The following is a 22,335-nucleotide window of genomic DNA, read 5'->3' as shown; positions in this document are numbered from 1 at the left end:
ACTATTGCCACTACAGGAAGAGCAAAACTAGTGAATGTGTTGGAAAGCGGAGGAGTAAAAAGTACGATTCCCCCTCCACTGAATGCAATAGTACGATAAGTGTTAGATAGCGGAGAGGTAAAAATTACTATTCCCACTCCAGTGAGTGCAACAGTAGGGATAGTGCTTGATAGAGGAGGGGTAAAAATTACTGTTCCAAATCCAGTGAGTGCAACAGTAGGGAAAGTATTGGATAGCGGAGGGGTAAAATATACTATTCCCACTCCATTGAGAGCAACTGTAGGGAAAATGTTGGATAGCGGAGTGGCAAAAATTACTATTCCCACTCCAAAGAGTGCATTAGTAGGAAAAGTGAGGAATAGTGGAGAGATACAAATTACTATTCGCACTCCATTGAGTGCAACAGAAGGGAAGGTGCTGGATAGCAGAGGGGTATAAATTACTATTCCAACTCCAGTGAGTGCAAAAGTAGGGAAAGCGCTGGGTAGTGGAGAGTTAAAAGTTACTACTCCCTCTCCTGTGAGAGCAACAGTAGGGAAAGTGTTGAATAGCGGGGGAGTACGATTTACTATTCCCACTCCAGTACGAGCAACAGTAGGGAAAGTGTTGGATAGCAGAGGGGTAAAATTTACTATTTCCACTACAATGAGAGCAACAGTAGGGGACATGTTGGATAGCAGAGAGGTACAAATTACTCTTCCAACTCCAGTGAGTGCAACCGTAGGGAAAGTGCAGAATAGCGGAGAGATAAAAATTACTATTCCCACTCCAGTAAGTGCAACAGTAGGGAAAGTGCTTGATAGCGGAGGGGTAAAAATTACTGTTACAACTCCAGTGAGTGCAAAAGTAGGGAAAGTGTTGGATAGCAGAGGGGTAAAATGTACTATATCCACTACGGTGAGAGCAACAGTAGGGAAAATGTTGGATAGCAGAGAGGTAAAAATTACTATTCCAACTCCAGTGAGTGCAACAGTGGTGAAAGTGCAGAATAGCGGAGAGATAACAATGTACTATTCCCACTCCAGTGAGTGCAACAGTAGGGAGAGTGTAGAATAGCGGAGAAATAAAAATTACTATTCTCACTCCAGTGAGTGCAACAGTAAGGAAAGTGCTGGATAGCAGAGGGGTAAAAAAGTACTATTCCAACTCCAGTGAGTGCAAAAGTAGGGAAAGTGCTGGGTAGTGGAGGGTTAAATTCCCACTCCAGGGAAAGCAACAGTAATGAAAGTGTTGGATAGCGGAGGAGTATAATTTGCTATTGCCACTCCAGGAAGAGCAACAGTAGGGAATGTGTTGGAAAGCGGAGGAGTAAAAAGTACTCTTCCCCCTCCACTGAGTGCTATGGTACGATAAGTGTTAGATAGCGGAGAGGTAAAAATTTCTATTCCCACTCCAGAGAGTGCAACTGTAGGGAAAGTGTTGGATAGCAGAGAGGTAAAAATTACTATTCCAACTCCAGGGAGTGCAAGAGTGGGGAAATGCAGAATAGCAGAGAGATGCAAATTACTATTCCCACTCCAGTGAGTGCAACAGTAGGGAAAGTGTTGGATAGCCCAGGGATAAAAAAGTACTATTCCCACTCCACTGAGTGCAACAGTAGGATAAGTGTTGGATAGCGGAGAGGTAAAAATGACTATTCCCACTCCAGTGAGTGCAACAGTAGGGAAAGTTGTGGATAGCGGAGGGGCCAAAATTACTATTCTAACTCCACTGAGTGCAACTGTAGGGAAAGTGCTGGATAGCGAGGAGTAAACATTACTATTCCACTATTCCATCTCCAGTAAGTGCAACAGTAAAGAACCTGTTGGATAGCAGGGGTGTAAAATGTACTATTGTCACTGTAGTGATAGCAACTGTAGGGAAAGTGTTGGATTGCGGAGGGACAAAAATGACTATTCTCTCTCCAAAGAGTGCAACAGTAGGGAAAATGTTGGATAGCAGAGGGGAAAAAATAGTATTTCCACTCAACTGAATGCAACAGTAGGATAAGTGTTGGAATACGGAGGGGTAGAAACATGTATTCCCACTCCAGTGAAAGTGATGGATTGCGGAAGGGTAAAATTAATATTCCCACTACAGTGAGTGCAACAGTAGGGAAAGTGCAGAATAGTGGAGAGATATACATTACTATTCCCACTCAAGTGAGTGCAAGAGTAGGGAAAGTGTTGGATAGCAGAGGGGTAAAATGTACTATTTCCACTACAGTGAGAGCAACAGTAGGGAAATGTTGGATAGAAGAGAGGTGAAAATTACTATTCCAACTCCAGTGAGTGCAACAGTAGGGAAAGTGCGGAATAGCGGACTGATAAAAATTACTATTCCCACTCCAGTGAGTGCAACAGTAGGGATAGTGCAGAACAGCGGAGAAATACAAATTACTATTCCCACTCCAGTGAGTGCAATAGTAAGGAAAGTGCAGGATAGCGGAGGGGTAAAAAAGTACTATTCCAACTCCAGGGAGTGCAAAAGTAGGGAAAGTGCTGGTTAGTGGAGGGTTAAAAATTTAAATTCCCACTCCAGTCAAAGCAACAAAAATTAAAGTGTTGGATAGCGGAGGAGTATAATTTACTATTGCCACTCCAGGAAGAGCAACAGTAGTGAATGTGTTGGAAAGCGGAGGAGTAAAAAGTACGATTCCCCCTCCACTGAGTGCAATAGTTCGATAAGTGTTAGATAGCAGAGAGGTAAAAATTACTATTCCCACTCCAGTGAGTGCAACAGTAGGGATAGCGCTTGATAGAGGAGGGGTAAAAATTACTGTTCCAAATCCAGTGAGTGCAACACTAGGGAAAGTATTGGATAGCGGAGGGGTAAAATATACTATTCCCACTCCATTGAGAGCAACTGTAGGGAAAATGTTGGATAGTGGAGTGGCAAAAATTACTATTCCCACTCCAAAGTGTGCATTAGTAGGAAAAGTGGGGAATAGTGGAGAGATACAAATTACTATTCACACTCCATTGAGTGCAACAGAAGGGAAAGTGCTGGATTGCAGAGGGGTAAAAATTACTATTCCAACTCCAGTGAGTGCAAAAGTAGGGAAAGCCCTGGGTAGTGGAGAATTAAAAATTACTACTCCCACTCCTGTGAGAGCAACAGTAGGGAAAGTGTTGGATAGCGAAGGAGTACGATTTACTATTTTCACTCCAGTACGAGCAACAGTAGGGAAAGTGTTGGATAGCAGATGGGTAAAATGTACTATTTCCACTACAGTGAGAGCAACAGTAGGGGACATGTTGAATAGCAGGGAGGTAAAATTTACTCTTCCAACTCCAGTGAGTGCAACCGTAGGGAAAGTGCAGAATAGCGGAGAGATAAAAATTACTATTCCCACTCCAGTAAGTGCAACAGTAGGGAAAGTGCTTGATAGCGGAAGGGTAAAAATTACTGTTACAACTCCAGTGAATGCAAAAGTAGGGAAAGTGTTGGATAGCAGAGGGGTAAAATGTACTATTTCCACTACGGTGAGAGAAACAGTAGGGAAAATGTTGGATAGCAGAGAGGTAAAAATTACTATTCCAACTCCAGTGAGTGCAACAGTGGTGAAAGTGCAGAATAAATGTAAATGTATTGCGACTTATATAGTGCACGTATCACCCGAAGGCATCAAGGCGCTTGCCTTGGGAACCCGTCCTGGTTTTTCCCTGTGAGATAACCCCTACTGGGTATCCCCAGGGTGAAAGCCAGGCATCCAGCAGCGGGTGGGCCGCCGTTGTGGAAATTAAGCAACTATTGCCCAGAGTTGCAGCGTGGGACCCCATGATTAGAATAGGCACCGAGGCGAGAATTATCGAGTCCGTGGACATTTTTGGGCACAGGACCCTGCCGCGTCGGGAATTGAACCCTGGTCCCGGGCCAGACCTCTGCATCAGGGTCTGCCGCTCTAATCAGTGAGCACACTCCTCCACCAGAATAGCGGAGAGCAAAAAATGTACTATTCCCACTCCAGTGAGTGCAACAGTAGGGAAAGTGTAGAATAGCGGAGAAATAAAAATTACGATTTTCATTCCAGTGAGTGCAACAGTAAGGAAAGTGCTGGATAGCAGAGGGGTAAAATGTACTATTTCCACTACAGTGAGAGCAACAGTAGGGGACATGTTGGATAGCAGGGAGGTAAAAATTACTCTTCCAACTCCAGTGAGTGCAACCGTAGGGAAAGTGCAGAATAGCGGAGAGATAAAAATTACTATTCCCACTCCAGTAAGTGCAACAGTAGGGAAAGTGCTTGATAGCGGAAGGGTAAAAATTACTGTTACAACTCCAGTGAGTGCAAAAGTAGGGAAAGTGTTGGATAGCAGAGGGGTAAAATGTACTATTTCCACTACGGTGAGAGCAACAGTAGGGAAAATGTTGGATAGCAGAGAGGTAAAAATTACTATTCCAACTCCAGTGAGTGCAACAGTGGTGAAAGTGCAGAATAAATGTAAATGTAAATGTATTGCGACTTATATAGTGCACGTATCACCCGAAGGCATCAAGGCGCTTGCCTTGGGAACCCGTCCTGGTTTTTCCCTGTGAGATAACCCCTACTGGGTATCCCCAGGGTGAAAGCCAGGCATCCAGCAGCGGGTGGGCCGCCGTAGTGGAGATTAAGCAACTATTGCCCAGAGTTGCAGCGTGGGACCCCATGATTAGAATAGGCACCGAGGCGAGAATTATCGAGTCCGTGGACATTTTTGGGCTCAGGACCCTGCCGCGTCGGGAATTGAACCCTGGTCCCGGGCCAGACCTCTGCATCAGGGTCTGCGGCTCTAATCAGTGAGCACACTCCTCCACCAGAATAGCGGAGAGCAAAAAATTTACTATTCCCACTCCAGTGAGTGCAACAGTAGGGAAAGTGTAGAATAGCGGAGAAATAAAAATTACGATTCTCACTCCAGTGAGTGCAACAGTAAGGAAAGTGCTGGATAGCGGAGGGGTAAAAAAGTGCTATTCCAACTCCAGTGAGTGCAAAAGTAGGGAAAGTGCTGGGTAGTGGAGGGTTAAATTCCCACTCCAGTGAAAGCAACAGTAATGAAAGTGTTGGATAGCGGAGGAGTATAATTTACTATTGCCACTCCAGGAAGAGCAACAGTAGGGAATGTGTTGGAAAGCAGAGGAGTAAAAAGTACTATTCCCCCACCACTGACTGCAATGGTACGATAAGTGTTAGATAGCGGAGAGGTAACAATTACTATTCCCACTCCAGAGAGTGCAACTGTAGGGAAAGTGTTGGATACAAGAGAGGTAAAAATTACTATCCCAACTCCAGTGAGTGCAAGAGTGGGGAAAGTGTCGGATAGCCCAGGGGTAAAAAAAGTACTATTCCCACTCCACTGAGTGCAACAGTAGGATAAGTGTTGGATAGCGGAGAGGTAAAAATTACTATTCTAGCTCCACTGAGTGCAACTGTAGGGAAAGTGCTGGATAGCGAGGAGTAAACATTACTATTCCACTATTCCATCTCCAGTATGTGCAACAGTAGAGAACCTGTTGGATAGCAGGGGTGTAAAATGTACTATTGTCACTGTAGTGATAGCAACTGTAGGGAAAGTGTTGGATTGCGGAGGTACAACAATGACTATTCTCTCTCCAAAGAGTGCAACAGTAGGGAAAATGTTGGATAGCAGAGGGGAAAAAAATAGTATTTCCACTCCACTAAATGTAACAGTAGGATAAGTGTTGGAATACGGAGGGGTTGAAACATGTATTCCCACTCCAGTGAAAGTGATGGATTGCGGAAGGGTAAAAATTAATATTCCCACTACAGTGAGTGCAACAGTAGGGAAAGTGCAGAATAGCGGAGAGATATACATTACTATTCCCACTCCAGTGAGAGCAACAGTAGGGAAAGTGTTGGATAGCGGGGGAGTACAATTTACTATTCCCACTCCAGTACGAGCCACAGTAGGGAAAGTGTTGGATAGCAGAGGGGTAAAATTTACTATTTCCACTACAGTGAGAGCAACAGTAGGGGACATGTTGGATAGCAGAGAGGTAAAAATTACTCTTCCAACTCCAGTGAGTGCAACCGTAGGGAAAGTGCAGAATAGCGGAGAGATAAAAATTACTATTCCCACTCCAGTAAGTGCAACAGTAGGGAAAGTGCTTGATAGCGGAGGGGTAAAAATTACTGTTACAACTCCAGTGAGTGCAAAAGTAGGGAAAGTGTTGGATAGCAGAGGGGTAAAATGTACTATTTCCACTACGGTGAGAGCAACACTAGGGAAAATGTTGGATAGCAGAGAGGTAAAAATTACTATTCCAACTCCAGTGAGTGCAACAGTGGTGAAAGTGCAGAATAGCGGAGAGATAAAAATGTACTATTCCCACTCCAGTGAGTGCAACAGTAGGGAAAGTGTAGAATAGCGGAGAAATAAAAATTACTATTCTCACTCCAGTGAGTGCAACAGTAAGGAAAGTGCTGGATAGCAGAGGGGTAAAAAAGTACTATTCCAACTCCAGTAAGTGCAAAAGTAGGGAAAGTGCTGGGTAGTGGAGGGTTAAATTCCCACTCCAGGGAAAGCAACAGTAATGAAAGTGTTGGATAGCGGAGGAGTATAATTTACTATTGCCACTCCAGGAAGAGCAACAGTAGGGAATGTGTTGGAAAGCGGAGGAGTTAAAAGTACTCTCCCCCCTCCACTGAGTGCAATGGTACGATAAGTGTTAGATAGCGGAGAGGTAAAAATTTCTATTCACACTCCAGAGAGTGCAACTGTAGGGAAAGTGTTGGATAGCAGAGAGGTAAAAATTGCTATTCCAACTCCAGTGAGTGCAAGAGTGGGGAAATGCAGAATAGCAGAGAGATGCAAATTACTATTCCCACTCCAGTGAGTGCAACAGTAGGGAAAGTGTCGGATAGCCCAGGGATAAAAAAGTACTATTCCCACTCCACTGAGTGCAACAGTAGGATAAGTGTTGGATAGCGGAGAGGTAAAAATGACTATTCCCACTCCAGTGAGTGCAACAGTAGGGAAAGTTGTGGATAGCGGAGGGGTCAAAATTACTATTCTAACTCCACTGAGTGCAACTGTAGGGAAAGTGCTGGATAGCGAGGAGTAAACATTACTATTCCACTATTCAATCTCCAGTAAGTGCAACAGTAAAGAACCTGTTGGATAGCAGGGGTGTAAAATGTACTATTGTCACTGTAGTGATAGCAACTGTAGGGAAAGTGTTGGATTGCGGAGGGACAAAAATGACTATTCTCTCTCCAAAGAGTGCAACAGTAGGGAAAATGTTGGATAGCAGAGGGGAAAAAAATAGTATTTCCACTCAACTGAATGCAACAGTAGGATAAGTGTTGGAATACGGAGGGGTAGAAACATGTATTCCCACTCCAGTGAAAGTGATGGATTGCGGAAGGGTAAAAATGAATATTCCCACTACAGTGAGTGCAACAGTAGGGAAAGTGCAGAATAGCGGAGAGATATACATTACTATTCCCACTCAAATGAGTGCAACAGTAGGGAAAGTGTTGGATAGCAGAGGGGTAAAATGTACTATTTCCACTACAGTGAGAGCAACAGTAGGGAAATGTTGGATAGAAGAGAGGTGAAAATTACTATTCCAACTCCAGTGAGTGCAACAGTAGGGAAAGTGCAAAATAGCGGAGTGATAAAAATGACTATTCCCACTCCAGTGAGTGCAACAGTAGGGATAGTGCAGAACAGCGGAGAAATACAAATTACTATTCCCACTCCAGTGAGTGCAATAGTAAGGAAAGTGCTGGATAGCGGAGGTGTAAAAAAGTACTATTCCAACTCCAGGGAATGCAAAAGTAGGGAAAGTGCTGGTTAGTGGAGGGTTAAAAATTTAAATTCCCACTCCAGTGAAAGCAACAAAAATTAAAGTGTTGGATAGCGGAGGAGTATAATTTACTATTGCCACTCCAGGAAGAGCAACAGTAGTGAATGTGTTGGAAAGCGGAGGTGTAAAAAGTACGATTCCCCCTCCACTGAGTGCAATAGTTCGATAAGTGTTAGATAGCAGAGAGGTAAAAATTACTATTCCCACTCCAGTGAGTGCAACAGTAGGGATAGCGCTTGATAGAGGAGGGGTAAAAATTACTGTTCCAAATCCAGTGAGTGCAACAGTAGGGAAAGTATTGGATAGCGGAGGGGTAAAATATACTATTCCCACTCCATTGAGAGCAACTGTAGGGAAAATGTTGGATAGTGGAGTGGCAAAAATTACTATTCCCACTTCTAAGTGTGCATTAGTAGGAAAAGTGAGGAATAGTGGAGAGATACAAATTACTATTCGCACTCCATTGAGTGCAACAGAAGGGAAAGTGCTGGATAGCAGAGGGGTAAAAATTACTATTTCAACTCCAGTGAGTGCAAAAGTAGGCAAAGCCCTGGGTAGTGGAGAGTTAAAAATTACTACTCCCACTCCTGTGAGAGCAACAGTAGGGAAAGTGTTGGATAGCGAAGGAGTACGATTTACTATTGTCACTCCAGTACGAGCAACAGTAGGGAAAGTGTTGGATAGCAGAGGGGTAAAATGTACTATTTCCACTACAGTGAGAGCAACAGTAGGGGACATGTTGGATAGCAGAGAGGTAAAAATTACTCTTCCAACTCCAGTGAGTGCAACCGTAGGGAAAGTGCAGAATAGCGGAGAGATAAAAATTACTATTCCCACTCCAGTAAGTGCAACAGTAGGGAAAGTGCTTGATAGCGGAGGGGTAAAAATTACTGTTACAACTCCAGTGAGTGCAAAAGTAGGGAAAGTGTTGGATAGCAGAGGGGTAAAATGTACTATTTCCACTACGGTGAGAGCAACAGTAGGGAAAATGTTGGATAGCAGAGAGGTAAAAATTACTATTCCAACTCCAGTGAGTGCAACAGTGGTGAAAGTGCAGAATAAATGTAAATGTATTGCGACTTATATAGTGCACGTATCACCCGAAGGCATCAAGGCGCTTGCCTTGGGAACCCGTCCTGGTTTTTCCCTGTGAGATAACCCCTACTGGGTATCCCCAGGGTGAAAGCCAGGCATCCTGCAGCGGGTGGTCTGCCGTAGTGGAGATTAAGCAACTATTGCCCAGAGTTGCAGCGTGGGACCCCATGATTAGAATAGGCACCGAGGCGAGAATTATCGAGTCCGTGGACAATTTTGGGCTCAGGACCCTGCCGTGTCGGAAATTGAAACCTGGTCCTGGGCCAGACCTCTGCATCAGGGTCTGCTGCTCTAATCAGTGAGCCACACTCCTCCACCAGAATAGCAGAGAGATAAAAATGTACTATTCCCACTCCAGTGAGTGCAACAGTAGGGAAAGTGTAGAATAGCGGAGAAATAAAAATTACTATTCTCACTCCAGTGAGTGCAACAGTAAGGAAAGTGCTGGATAGCGGAGGGGTAAAAAAGTACTATTCCAACTCCAGTGAGTGCAAAAGTAGGGAAAGTGCTGGGTAGTGGAGGATTAAATTCCCACTCCAGTGAAAGCAACAGTAATGAAAGTGTTGGATAGCGGAGGAGTATAATTTACTATTGCCACTCCAGGAAGAGCAACAGTAGGGAATGTGTTGGAAAGCGGAGGAGTAAAAAGTACTATTCCCCCTCCACTGAGTGCAATGGTACGATAAGTGTTAGATAGCGGAGAGGTAAAAATTACTATTCCCACTCCAGAGAGTGCAACTGTAGGGAAAGTGTTGGATACAAGAGAGGTAAAAATTACTATTCCAACTCCAGTGAGTGCAAGAGTGGGGAAAGTGTCGGATAGCCCAGGGGTAAAAAAAGTACTATTCCCACTCCACTGAGTGCAACAGTAGGATAAGTGTTGGATAGCGGAGAGGTAAAAATTACTATTCCCACTCCAGTGAGTGCAACAGTAGGGAAAGTGGTGGATAGCGGAGGGGTAAAAATTACTATTCTAACTCCACTGAGTGCAACTGTAGGGAAAGTGCTGGATAGCGAGGAGTAAACATTACTATTCCACTATTCCATCTCCGGTATTTGCAACAGTAGAGAACCTGTTGGATAGCAGAGGTGTAAAATGTACTATTGTCACTGTAGTGATAAACTGTAGGGAAAGTGTTGGATTGCGGAGGTACAACAATGACTATTCTCTCTCCAAAGAGTGCAACAGTAGGGAAAATGTTGGATAGCAGAGCGGAAAAAAATTGTATTTCCACTCCACTGAATGCAACAGTAGGATAAGTGTTGGAATACGGAGGGGTTGACACATGTATTCCCACTCCAGTGAAAGTGATGGATTGCGGAAGGGTAAAAATTAATATTCCCACTACAGTGAGTGCAACAGTAGGGAAAGTGCAGAATAGCGGAGAGATATACATTACTATTCCCACTCCAGTGAGTGCAACAGTAGGGAAAGTGTTGGATAGCAGAGGGGTAAAATGTACTATTTCCACTACAGTGAGAGCAACAGTAGGGAAAATGTTGGATGGAAGAGAGGTGAAAATTACTATTCCAACTCCAGTGAGTGCAACAGTAGGGAAAGTGCATAATAGCGGATTGATAAAAATTACTATTCCCACTCCAGTGAGTGCAACAGTAAGGATAGTGCAGAACAGCAGAGAAATACAAATTACTATTCCCACTCCAGTGAGTGCAATAGTAAGGAAAGTGCTGGATAGCGGACGGGTAAAAAAGTACTATTCCAACTCCAGGGAGTGCAAAAGTAGGGAAAGTGCTGGTTAGTGGAGGGTTGAAAATGTAAATTCCCACTCCAGTGAAAGCAACAAAAATTAAAGTGTTGCATAGCGGAGGAGTATAATTTACTATTGCCACTCCAGGAAGAGCAACAGTAGTGAATGTGTTGGAAAGCGGAGGAGTAAAAAGTACGATTCCCCCTCCACTGAGTGCAATAGTACGATAAGTGTTAGATAGCGGAGAGGTAAAAATTACTATTCCCACTCCAGTGAGTGCAACAGTAGGGGTAGTGCTTGATAGAGGAGGGGTAAAAATTACTGTTCCAAATCCAGTGAGTGCAACAGTAGGGAAAGTATTGGATAGCGGAGGGGTAACATATACTATTCCCACTCCATTGAGAACAACTGTAGGGAAAATGTTGGATAGTGGAGTGGCAAAAATTACTATTCCCACTCCAAAGAGTGCATTAGTAGGAAAAGTGAGGAATAGTGGAGAGATACAAATTACTATTCGTACTCCATTGAGTGCAACAGAAGGGAAAGTGCTGGATAGCAGAGGGGTAAAAATTACTATTCCAACTCCAGTGAGTGCAAAAGTAGGGAAAGCGCTCGTAGTGGAGGGTTAAAAATTACTACTCCCACTCCTGTAAGAGCAACAGTAGAGAAAGTGTTGGATAGCGGAGGAGTACAATTTACTATTCCCACTGCAGCGGAGAGATAAAAATTACTATTCACACTCCAGTGAGTGCAACAGTAGGGAAAATACTATTCCCACTCCAGTAAGAGTAACAGTAGGGAAAGTGTTCACACTCAATCACTTAGAAAAGAAATATACATATTAAAAATAAAAAATGAATTGACCAAATAAAAAACATATATATTAAACACATACAAAGAACACACATTTTAATACTTATTAGATATAACACATACCTACAAATATTATGTAAACTAAAATAATAAACTAATTGAACTAGAATATATTTATAATCAAAAAAAGAATTAAAACATAAATGTATTTATTGTATTTCCTAACCTATGACACCACACCAATAACTAAACACATCAAAAGCAGTGTTGTATACATACGCCTAAGTGTTGAGGGTATGTTTCTTGCGAGTGATCTGACTTACATTCTTTCTTTTAATAAACTATTAGAATAATGGGCGCAGGGGACTGGATTACACTGTATAATTGATATAACAGTGGTTGGTTTGAGGTAGAGACCCCCCTACACCAGTCCTACTTAAAATAAATGGTTGCTGCCCGGTTCAGCCAGATCTTTTCCGTTTGAATATTTGATGAGTTGAGGGTGATCTGGCTGGAATTTATCCTCTGTAGCTCCTTGCTGTTAAGGTACTACATAATCGGCCTGATGTACAAAGTAGTTTAACGGTTGCAAAATATCAGATTCGATAAATCTGAGGGTTTGTGACCACTAAAGCACCTTCTGTAATATACTGAACTCAATTAACAATAACTTTTTTTCAAACAGAAAATAGGCTAAGTGAAAATTAAGGAATTGCTCTTTGGAAGGAGTGTGTTATGGGTGTCCCTCCCAAATACGAATTCCTTAAGGTACGTATTAATGTTTTGCAAACATAATCTGGTCACAAAACATGAATATTTTTTCACCAATTCAAAAGTGATGATCCATTTGCAAACAGAGAGGGGTCCCCAGGGGACCCCTCTCCTTTTGCGAATATTGATAAAAATGTTTGTTTGGTATCAGCAGTGGTTTGTGGGGCCTCTACATGAATCCTAATCTACAATTACAATCAAGAGTCACACAATATGCTGACGGTTTATTTTTACCGTTTCAGTTATTTCCTCCTTAATAGGATCTCTTCACGAGATACCTGCCACATTTCATTCAAACATTAGAGCGCAGGGCAGCACCGTAGCTACTGGGAGAGGTCACCCTTTCCTTTGAAGAATGCAATTTAACAGACCTTTGTAGCATCCAGTCCTTGCCACCGATGTGGCAGAAGATAAGTGGAGAATGGGTTTCCTGAAATAAATAATGTCTGTCTCGAACATCTAGACTTGAACTCATTTGCAGTGTCTTCATAATTCCTAAAAGTCCCTTTAAACACAGCACCAGGTTATCTGGAAAACCCACACCAGAAATGGAGTGGGGGCTGGGCTTCATCTTTGAAGCAATGGTTATCTTGTCTGGGGTAAACATAGAACCTGACATTTCCAGTGCACATGCATACAATATCAGTTTAGAAGAAATGTGACAAATTAACATGGTCATTTTAACAGACAACATTTTACTGGATAAGTCCTCATTGTCTGGCCAATAGGACAGAAAACTCAACACTTTATTGATTTCCCATAGTCTATCACAGTTTGTCTCTGTGATGTTTCTTAACCAGACAATGCTCCATATTTTACATACCATGAGATGTTCTCCCACTGGGAAACCTTTTACTGGCAAATGTCCCGCTGAGAGAACACCTTATAAGCCAAAACCTCAAAAGCCAATTCTGGCAAGAAATTCAGCACCTACACTGCATTCAACCCAATGAAATATAGACCCTTTTCCATGGACCCATTGAGATTTGTCTCTCCGTATCTCTTGACTGTTGAATTTATCAAACTGATTTGATCACAGAATCATTGTGTTCCAATAAGCTTGGGATCTGCCACTTGGCCCTGTAATTCTCCATACCTCATGTTCAAGGAACCGCCTAAATCTATCAGATGTGCATCGCTTGAAGGACTCCTCAGTGTTGAAACAAACTTGGGAAGATGCACCAGTACATTCCAAAATAGCTCCAGAAGTACAAGGAAACATGACTCAGAACTCCAAACTGATGTGACCAATATGAGGATTACTTCCTGAAGCACTCACATGACATTAATTAATGGGCAAAATGTGGAATTCGCTGTCATTCCTCAGCCTTGAGAAATGCATCTACTACAACCACCTACCAGTCCAGCTTAGAACTCTAGGCACTTGGAAGTTGCACATTCAGCATTGTGACAAAAAAGTAACTAGTACATTTACATCATTGAAAGCTGGCTGTACAGTCTTCTAAGACTGGAATCCTTGAGTTAATGAGAATTCAAAACTGCCACTACAGGCTGTTTCCTAAGGAGATATTACTACTTTGGAATTTTTAGAAGTTGTAGTCTGCAAGAACACCATCCAAGAAAGGCTATCCTTTAAAAGAGGGTCCAATTCCCACCAGCATGACCTTTTGGAGAGCCAACGGTTTGAACTGAAAAGACTATATATTTAACAACTTCATATTTCTCGGTCAACCACTTTTCTTTGAGACACATGATAGCCTATGTTCTGTTAGACCCGAATATCTCTATATTAGTAAGCATGCACACCCAGGAATATTTTATCTTACAATAGAAATGCCAGGATTAATTGTGCAATATACTGGTCACCCATGACAAACGGATGGACTCTAATGTCCCCCACTCATCATAATAGGTAGGGATAGATTTACAGGTTCTGTTCACTATGGAAACAAGCATTTACAATGCAATCGGTCTAGCACGTGAAATACGTAGAGACATTTTTTACTTTTGTATTTGTTTTGCAGTGCGGTTATTACATTTGCATAGCGCTGTTATCATTTGTATGACCTTGCAGCACTGGAGAACCAGAAAATGGGAAATAGGTTATGAGGGAGGGGAGACAAGAGTAATATGCAGTCTGAAAAACAAGTAACATCATCCAGGAAAAAGCAAACACTTATTGGGAATTCAGGATTAGGTAAAGCATGTAAAAAGTAAGCAGAGCAGCACAGTTACCTGAACAGGTGTACACTTATTATTTAGAAATTAATGAGTGGTTTTGCCTGAAAAGTAAGGACATGACTAAAGGGCCCAGAAGGGACTACAGGGCCCAGCATGCACCACTAAAAGCCAACAAAAGCGAATCATGCCAATTATGAGAAGAGAGTTTGAAAAGAGAAACAAGTGAGATGAAAAGTGCGTAATTCATTGTACAAGGTTAAGACTTTTGCAGCAGAACAAGAAGTCTCTAGCCCTATGACCCTGTTAACAAACTTTCACAGTAGGAGTTGAAAACGCACAAACACTGTAGACAGAGTACACTAGCTATTCCTCATATGTTGCTGATTCAAAGGCAGAGTATGGAAGGGTGCAAGGATTTTTAGCGATGCAAGCAAAATAGGATTTTATTTTAGCGTGCTCCCTCTGCCGAAAAAAATAAGGGTGTTAGACTTTTATTGTTTTAGGTGTAACGCATTGGCATCCATGTTTCAATTCCTGATCTTTTTATTTGCTAATTATTGCCATCTGTTGTGTTAGTTTAAATAGAAATATGTCAATGTAAACAAAGCAGAACCAGTACAGCAGCATTCCCCAATAAATAAATCTAGTTTTGTAACATTGCGTATACTGCTTTGACAAAGAGTTGACCAGGTGTTTTCTCCCCCTTTTTTAAATATCAGATACCCTTTTGATGGTTTTTCTCCCAGACATCCTTCATCTTAAATTAACTGTGTCGTGAAGCAAGCGGTTAGTGAATTAGTTCTACTGCTGCTGTCTTTCTGTCTTTCCCAAATGGCAGAGGGAGGTTGAAATGTAGCAGAAAAGTAAAAGCTTAAACAGAAGTGAGATTTCTGGAAGTGCGGTTCTGTATGCCATGTCCACATTAAAGCCTCTGCATGAAGAGAGGTGCGATAAACAGTTCACTGCTGCAAGCAGGCTGCCCCCCCCCCCCCCAACAGTTTCTAGGAAAGTATCATGTCAGAGGGGCGGGGGAGTTCACAAAGGAAACGTTTTACACCTCCTCCATGCTTCTAATCAAAAAGCCTGCTCCCATTAAACACCACTTTGAGCTGAATTGCAGCAAGGTTTAAGACTGCAGATTTAACCGTTGTTGTGAGTACGTCAGGCTGTGTTTAAGAACAGGAAGCTCCACGCTCACCCGGTATTTAGGAGCCACATATGGTACTGTGTTTTTAACGTGTGTGGCAGAGTGTAACGGTGCAATGTCACCTTGTCGCCCTCTGAACAGCAAGCTAGCCAGCAGCAGTTATGAATAAGATGTAGTCATCAAGACAATAACATTTCTACCTTCCAGAATGAAGAAAAAAAAAAGCTTTGAAACTACAATTGGTCTTGTGCTGCTTGTCGTACTTGAGTGCTGGGTGGAGGGGGGGGTGGTGCGAGAGGGGGTGGTGCTTAAGCGAAGAGAGGCACCCCGAGTGGCCAACTAATAAAGCTTTGGAACTACAATTGGTCTTGTGCTGCTTGCCGTTCCCGAGTTCTGGAGGGAGGGGGGCCATTGCGAGGGGGGAGGCGCAAGTAGGGGGGGGGCTTAAGCAAAGCGAGTCACCCAGAGTGGCCAACTAATAAAGACCAGCCTTACTTGTCAGTGACCCTGCAGGCTGACAGTGTCCAATTTCACAGTGTTCACGCTCTCTTCTTTGACCTGTGAATGGTTTGTGCAAAGCAGGCTTGAGAAACTCCTGGCAAGGCCGCCGCTTTCTTCTGGCCACACATGTTAAGAGAGGTAAAAAATGCTGGAGTCACTGGGACAGCAAACACAGCAAACAGCGGTTGGGCGAGCATCAAGCTGTGAAGGAAACCCCGCTGAGTACTTGAAGCAGTTAGCCGGGCAAGCCACGAATTTTGTAAGTGTTATGCCGGACTGCGGGTTGGGGAGGCACGGGAAGAAAATAGTGCTTACAATATAAGAAGTAAAGGGGCCAGTAGCCATGGAAGGATACAAATGACAACATGCCCGTCATAATGAGGGACTAACAAGCCTAAAACCAATCGGAAAACAGCATTTACGAACTAAGCCAATGGAAAAGATGGGCGGAAAGTGGGTGGAACTTCCACGGAGCTTCCACTCCATACTGAATACTGCATGCCTTGCAAAGCGAGCAGCGCATGTGCGCTGCCGCTATAGGCTCTACCTAAAAATAGTTGCAGCAGAGTTTGGATTTGTACCAGAAAATAACATGCCTGCCAGTTGTGGCATGCATGTCCGGATGCCTACCTAGTTTAAAATTAGAATCCAGATCCCTTAGATGGAACAATGTTATTGCTTTATTAGCAGGAAGGGAAACAACATTGACCCTCACTATATGTGGAGCATCTGCAAGCATCCAGATCAATGAACAGACCAAGAGTGATGCAAAAGTCACCACTGTAAAGGTTCAATAATTGGAACTGTCAGAATGCCTCATAAGTCTAAGTGAATATATAATTCAAATTGTAAAATCTGAAGTGATACAGCTGAAGAAAAAGAGAATACAAGTTGGGAACAATTGAAAGGAAACTTACTATCTGCTGTGTTGGTTTCTTTATTGGGGAGTTGGTGCGTTTGTTTTGTTGCCCAGGGCAGTGACCCATAATATTTTGAACTTGGTGAGTAGTGTGTTCATGGCTTTCTCGACGATCTTAAAGGGCAGAAGAAGCTGTTAGATAGGCCGATAACTGTTCGCGTCTTGACAATCCAAGCTAGGTTACTTCAATAACGGGAGAATAGATGCCTTCTTCCAAGCAGTCGGGAAATATCCCACAGAGAACATTCGATTGAAGATCCCTGTGAGATAACTGTCCATGGGCTCTGGAGCCAGATGGAGAATTTTAGGGGGTCAGGGGTTCCATGGTGATCCTGATCGCATCTGACTAAGCCTGTGTCACCTGTGTTACTGAGAAGTTACTAAAGTTGTAAAGACAAGGGATTGTGTCAACTGAAGAGGCTCCCTCACAAGAAATCTCTGTCTTGAGAATGGAGAGCTCATCGGACAACATACCTCCTACTCCCTGGGCTGAGGAAACAGAGTCTGCAACTGCCTTTACTTTTGCTTGTAAGAATGATGCTAGCTGGTTACAAAAGTCTTGCATTAAACTGGTATTTTTCTGGGCAGGAAGTTTACTTAGTTTTTGTATGGTTTTTGTATGGTTAAAAAGAGTTCTTTAGAGGAGTTGAGAGAAGCTCTTATCTTAGTTGGGAAATATTAAAATGTTTACTTTATAATCTGCCATGGCTTTTTGTATTTGAGTTTGTCGTCTGCTTTATAGTGTGACCGCCACTTCCTTTCCAGCCTTCGACATAATTTCTTCTCTTGTCTAAGGCTTTCATCAAACCATGGTTCGGAGGGCGATGTCCTTTTAATGTTTGAATACTTTTTTTTTTATTTTTTTTTTTTATTTATTTATCAGAAAACAGCACATTACAATGCATACAGAGCCGTTCGCCTACATCCCATCACGGGCCGGCGGTAGGCCCGATCGTCACATCAATGAGGTAGGAGAATGTCAGTTGAGAATCACAAAAAATGAGTACTAACAGAGGAACAGTCCTGTGTACTAGCCAATCGGCCTCGGCTCCAGAACGGTGATAACATCAATAACGTAACGTGCACTGTACAAAGGTTAACATATCTAAAAATTTTACTTTTTCTCCCCCCCAACTCGTCCCCCCAACCCCAACTTCCAACCCCCCACAACCGGTCCCCAGTCTGCGTGTTCCCTGAAAGTTACGTGTGGTCTAATGGAGCGACATGGCGTGTGGTGTGTAGCACGGCCTGCCGAGTGCGCGGGCGCTCGCGCGGGGCTGCTATGTTGGGAGAGGTAGTAAGCCTACAGTGGTTGGTGATGCTGGCTATGGAAGGGCACCGCTGCTGGAGTCAAGGCGGGTCATAGGTCGCTGCGCCCCCCTGTTCCTCACCCTCCCCCGATGCTGTGTCATCCTCAACCACCCTGGAGGTGAGATAGGTCCGATAGAGTTCCCAGAAGTTCTTGGGGCGACTTCGGGGAGGGAGGAGTTCGCTATACGCCTCCGCCTGCGTGTTGCAATACAGCATATCGCTGGCCCACCGCTTCAGAGTCGGGAGCGGGCCTCGTATCCAGCAAGACGCGACTACCCGTTTGGCTAGTAGCATGCCCATGCTGACCATTTTGCGCACCGGCGCCGGGACGTTCCTCGCGTAGCCCAGGAGGGCGAGGGCGGGATCTACGTCCAAATCCAGATCTGCTATTCTGCTCAGTTCTGCAAATATTTCGGTCCAGAATCTCTGAACACCCGGGCACAGCCAGGCAACGTGTATAAAGTCCGCCACCGGGGCACGACACCTCTCGCAGCAGGGCGAGTCTCGGAGGCGATATCGATGTAGCCTTTCTGGCGTGTAGTACACTCGTTGTAGAAATTTAAAGTGAACCAGGCGGTGTCTCCCATTTAGCGAAATTCGCCTGGAGGCCGCGCAGCAATACATCCACATTCCGTCGTCTATGTGCATATCTAAATCGGTCTGCCAGGCCAGTCGCGCCCTTGTGTATCGCTGTGCCGTGTGTGCGTGTCCCATGCTATAGAGTTTAGAAAGAAGCTTCCTCGGAGATTCAGCGTGTATGACGTATTCTAGTTCTGGGATTTCAGGGGGTTCCTCCATGTCAGGGCCTAAGTGGTCCAGGAGAGCGCTGCGTACCCTGTGATATTGAAAGCGGTGTAGCATGGAGGGGGGATCGCGTCCCCGCACAAGCTGTTCCCACGTCTTCACCGTACCGTTTTCAAATAGATCGCCCAGTGTGCGTACACCCAGCTCACCGAGAGCTCTGTGGACACCCGGTTCTGTCAATGTAGGAAGCCAGAGCGCCCATTGTGTCGGCATGCTAGGGGCGTACAGCAATACCTTATCTTGCCTCTGCACTATGGTATGCCAAGCGTGGTTAGTAGAGCGGATGGAGTCCAGTACTCCTACTCTACGGTCGCCAGGGCTACAGATAGTCGCCGGGAGCGGAGTAGGGGCAGCGAAGAGGCGTTCCAGGATCACATGCGGTATGTCCGGGTTGCCATGTATCCAGGTATGGAGATGGGAGGCCTGCGCGATCCTATAGTAGCGTTCAAAGTCCGGGGCTGCCAGCCCCCCCTGCTCATATGGGAGTTGAAGCACCGTCCAGCGAATTCTGGGCTGTTTGCCAGCCCAGGCTAGTCTGATAAGCAGTTTGTTTAAGGTCGTAAAGAAAGCTTTAGAGAGGACGATCGGGAGATTATTGAAGAGGAACAAAAATCTCGGGAGGGCTACCATCTTCATCAAGGCTATGCGGCCCATCAATGAAAGTGGGAGCTTGATCCAGAGCTCGACATCATCCGCTAGTTTGCTATAGGCTATCCCGTAGTTCTCCCTCAGTACGACTTCAGGGTCCGTGTGTATCCGTATGCCCAGATATCTGATCGGGTCAACGGACCACTGTAGTGGATATTCCATCTCGAAAGGTTCAGTCACAGGGGTCAGGGGGAATGCCACGGACTTTGGCCAGTTGACTTTCAGCCCCGAGAGGGCCCCAAATCGTACCACCTCCCTTAAGACCGATGAGAGGTTATTCACTGGGTCCCTGACGTACAACAGCGTGTCGTCCGCGTATGTGGAAATGCCGATTTTGTAGGTCGGATAGCTGATTGTCTCATAGGAGTGGTATTCCCGCATCGCGCAGGCCAGCGGTTCCGCTACCAGTGCGTACAGTAGCGGCGAGAGGGGGCAGCCCTGTCTCGTGCCCCTACTCACAGTAAAGGCCTCAGAGACCACATCGCCCAGTCGGACTCTCGCGGTCGGTCGGTGGTAGAGGGCGCCCAGCAGCTGGAGGAACAGGTCTCCCAGCCCCAGTTTTCCGAGGACTTTACGCATGAAAGGCCATTCCACGGAGTCAAACGCCTTCTCCATATCCAAGAAGACCGCAATGGCCTTGGTATCATGTTTGGTGTGTTGCATAGCTCCCAGGACCGTCCTGATGTTGTAGGTAAGGTTCCGGGCAGGGATAAAGCCAGCCTGCTCTGGGGCCACCAGTTCCGGGGCGACAAGCGCCAGTCTGGTTGCCAGAACCTTAGCGTAGATCTTCGCGTCTACGTTGATAAGAGACAAGGGGCGGTACGATCCCGGAAGATCGTGTGGCTTTCCTGGTTTCAAGATCGTCACAATTAGTGCTTCCCTCATAGACGGGGGCATGGCGCCATTTTCGCAGATTTCATCGAAGAGGGTGGAAAGATAGGGCAGCAGTTTGTCTTTGTACGCCTTATAAAAGGTCACAGTTAGGCCGTCGATTCCAGGCGCGCTTTCCGACCTCATGCTGTCTAGGGCATCCGCTATCTCTTCCTGAAGAATGGAAGTCGCCAGGAACTCCCTCTGCCAGTTCTCTAAGAACGGCATTTTGATGTAATCTAGGTAACTGTCAATTTGCCCCTCTACTCCCGAGGTTTTGCTAGAGTACAGCTCCTGATAGAATCCCCTGAATTCCGCCAGGATGTCCTCCTCGGCCGTTAACGTCGCCCCGGCCGCTGATTTTAATTCTGAGATTGCCTGCCGCCGCCTGACTCCCTGCATAATTCTGGCTAGCAGTGCACCCGGCCGGTCGCCTTCACCGTACGTACGGGCCGTCGCGTATTTTCCCAGATGCCTAACCTCCCTGTCGGCCTCCTCGTGGAACTCCGTCAGGAGCTCCCTTAGTATCTCGTCCCCATCCGGAGACGGGTCAGCCAGCTGTAGGCGTTCGCATTCCGCAATCCGACCCTCAAGATGCGAGAGTCTGTTCCTGATGGCTTTCAGGACACTGGAGTGCTTGGCCATGACCACTCCTCTAACGTAGACCTTGAATGTTTCCCACACCGTCCCGAAGCCATCCACTGTGCCTATATTATTAGAGAAAAACGTGTCAATGTCCTCTCCTAGCTCTGCCCGAAATGACTCATCCAGTAAGGAGTATGGTGGAAAGCGCCAGGTGAAAGGGGGTATCCTCGGTTGTGAAGTGTTCAGGACTAACAGTATGGGGGAGTGGTCTGATAGTGTCCGCGGGAGCACCCTGCAGTCTCTCACCTTGTGCAGCAGGGGAAGTGCCGTCAGCCAGTAATCGATCCTGGTGTGGATGTTGTGATACGCAGAGTAGTGTGTGAAACCCCCCCGCTCGCTGTGCCTCTCCCTCCAGACGTCCACTAGTCCCAGTCTCACCATTTCCGCTTGCATTCTCTGCGCAGCCGCTGCCGGACGCCTGAGGGGTCCCCCCGACCTATCCAGTTCTGGGTTAAAAGTGAAGTTGAAATCCCCCCCCCAGATCATGCTACCTGCGGGCCAGTCGACACAGTGTCCCGCTACTGCTGTATAAAAGTCAGGGGTGTCATAGTTTGGGCCGTACACATTCATGACCAGGAGATTATGTCCCTTACCCGTACATTTGCTCAGCACGAATCGGCCCTCCGGGTCCGCCTTCAGCAGTGTGAGGGATAGCTTGGATTTAGGGTTTACCCACGTAAGGACACCCCTGGCGTGTGATGTGAAGCCAGCATATGTGGCGTGACCCTGGAGGCCTCTATGTGTGTGCATTCTACTGGTATTGGGTAGGTGTGTCTCCTGTAGCAGGGCCAGGTCTACGTGATGTCTTTGGAGATAGTGCAGTACCTTACGGAGTTTCCGATAATCATTCAACCCCCGAACGTTCCAAGTCAGTGCCGTAAGGGTTCCAGTTTCATTCAGTGACCCGCCGGGTAGTGCGTCAGCCATAGAGAGAGTAACAACATCTGATGAGTACCAACAGTACCTGTCGCGCCCTCCGGCGTGTGCCACCACCTCCAGGCCCCTCCAAGATACATAACTGTGTGGAACACATTGTGGACCCCCCCCCAAACATTCCCAAACTCAGAAAAAATACCCCAACCCTCCTCCCACAGCTCACCAACCCCAACCTGGTGTGACCGAAATCCTCACGTCCCTCCCCCCCACCCTTCAGCAACCCCATTCAAGAA

Source organism: Lissotriton helveticus, chromosome 9 (genome assembly GCF_964261635.1).
Source record: "Lissotriton helveticus chromosome 9, aLisHel1.1, whole genome shotgun sequence".
Lineage (NCBI taxonomy): Eukaryota > Metazoa > Chordata > Amphibia > Caudata > Salamandridae > Lissotriton > Lissotriton helveticus.
The sequence above is the reverse complement of the archived record's forward strand: the minus strand, read 5'-3'. Positions refer to the sequence as shown.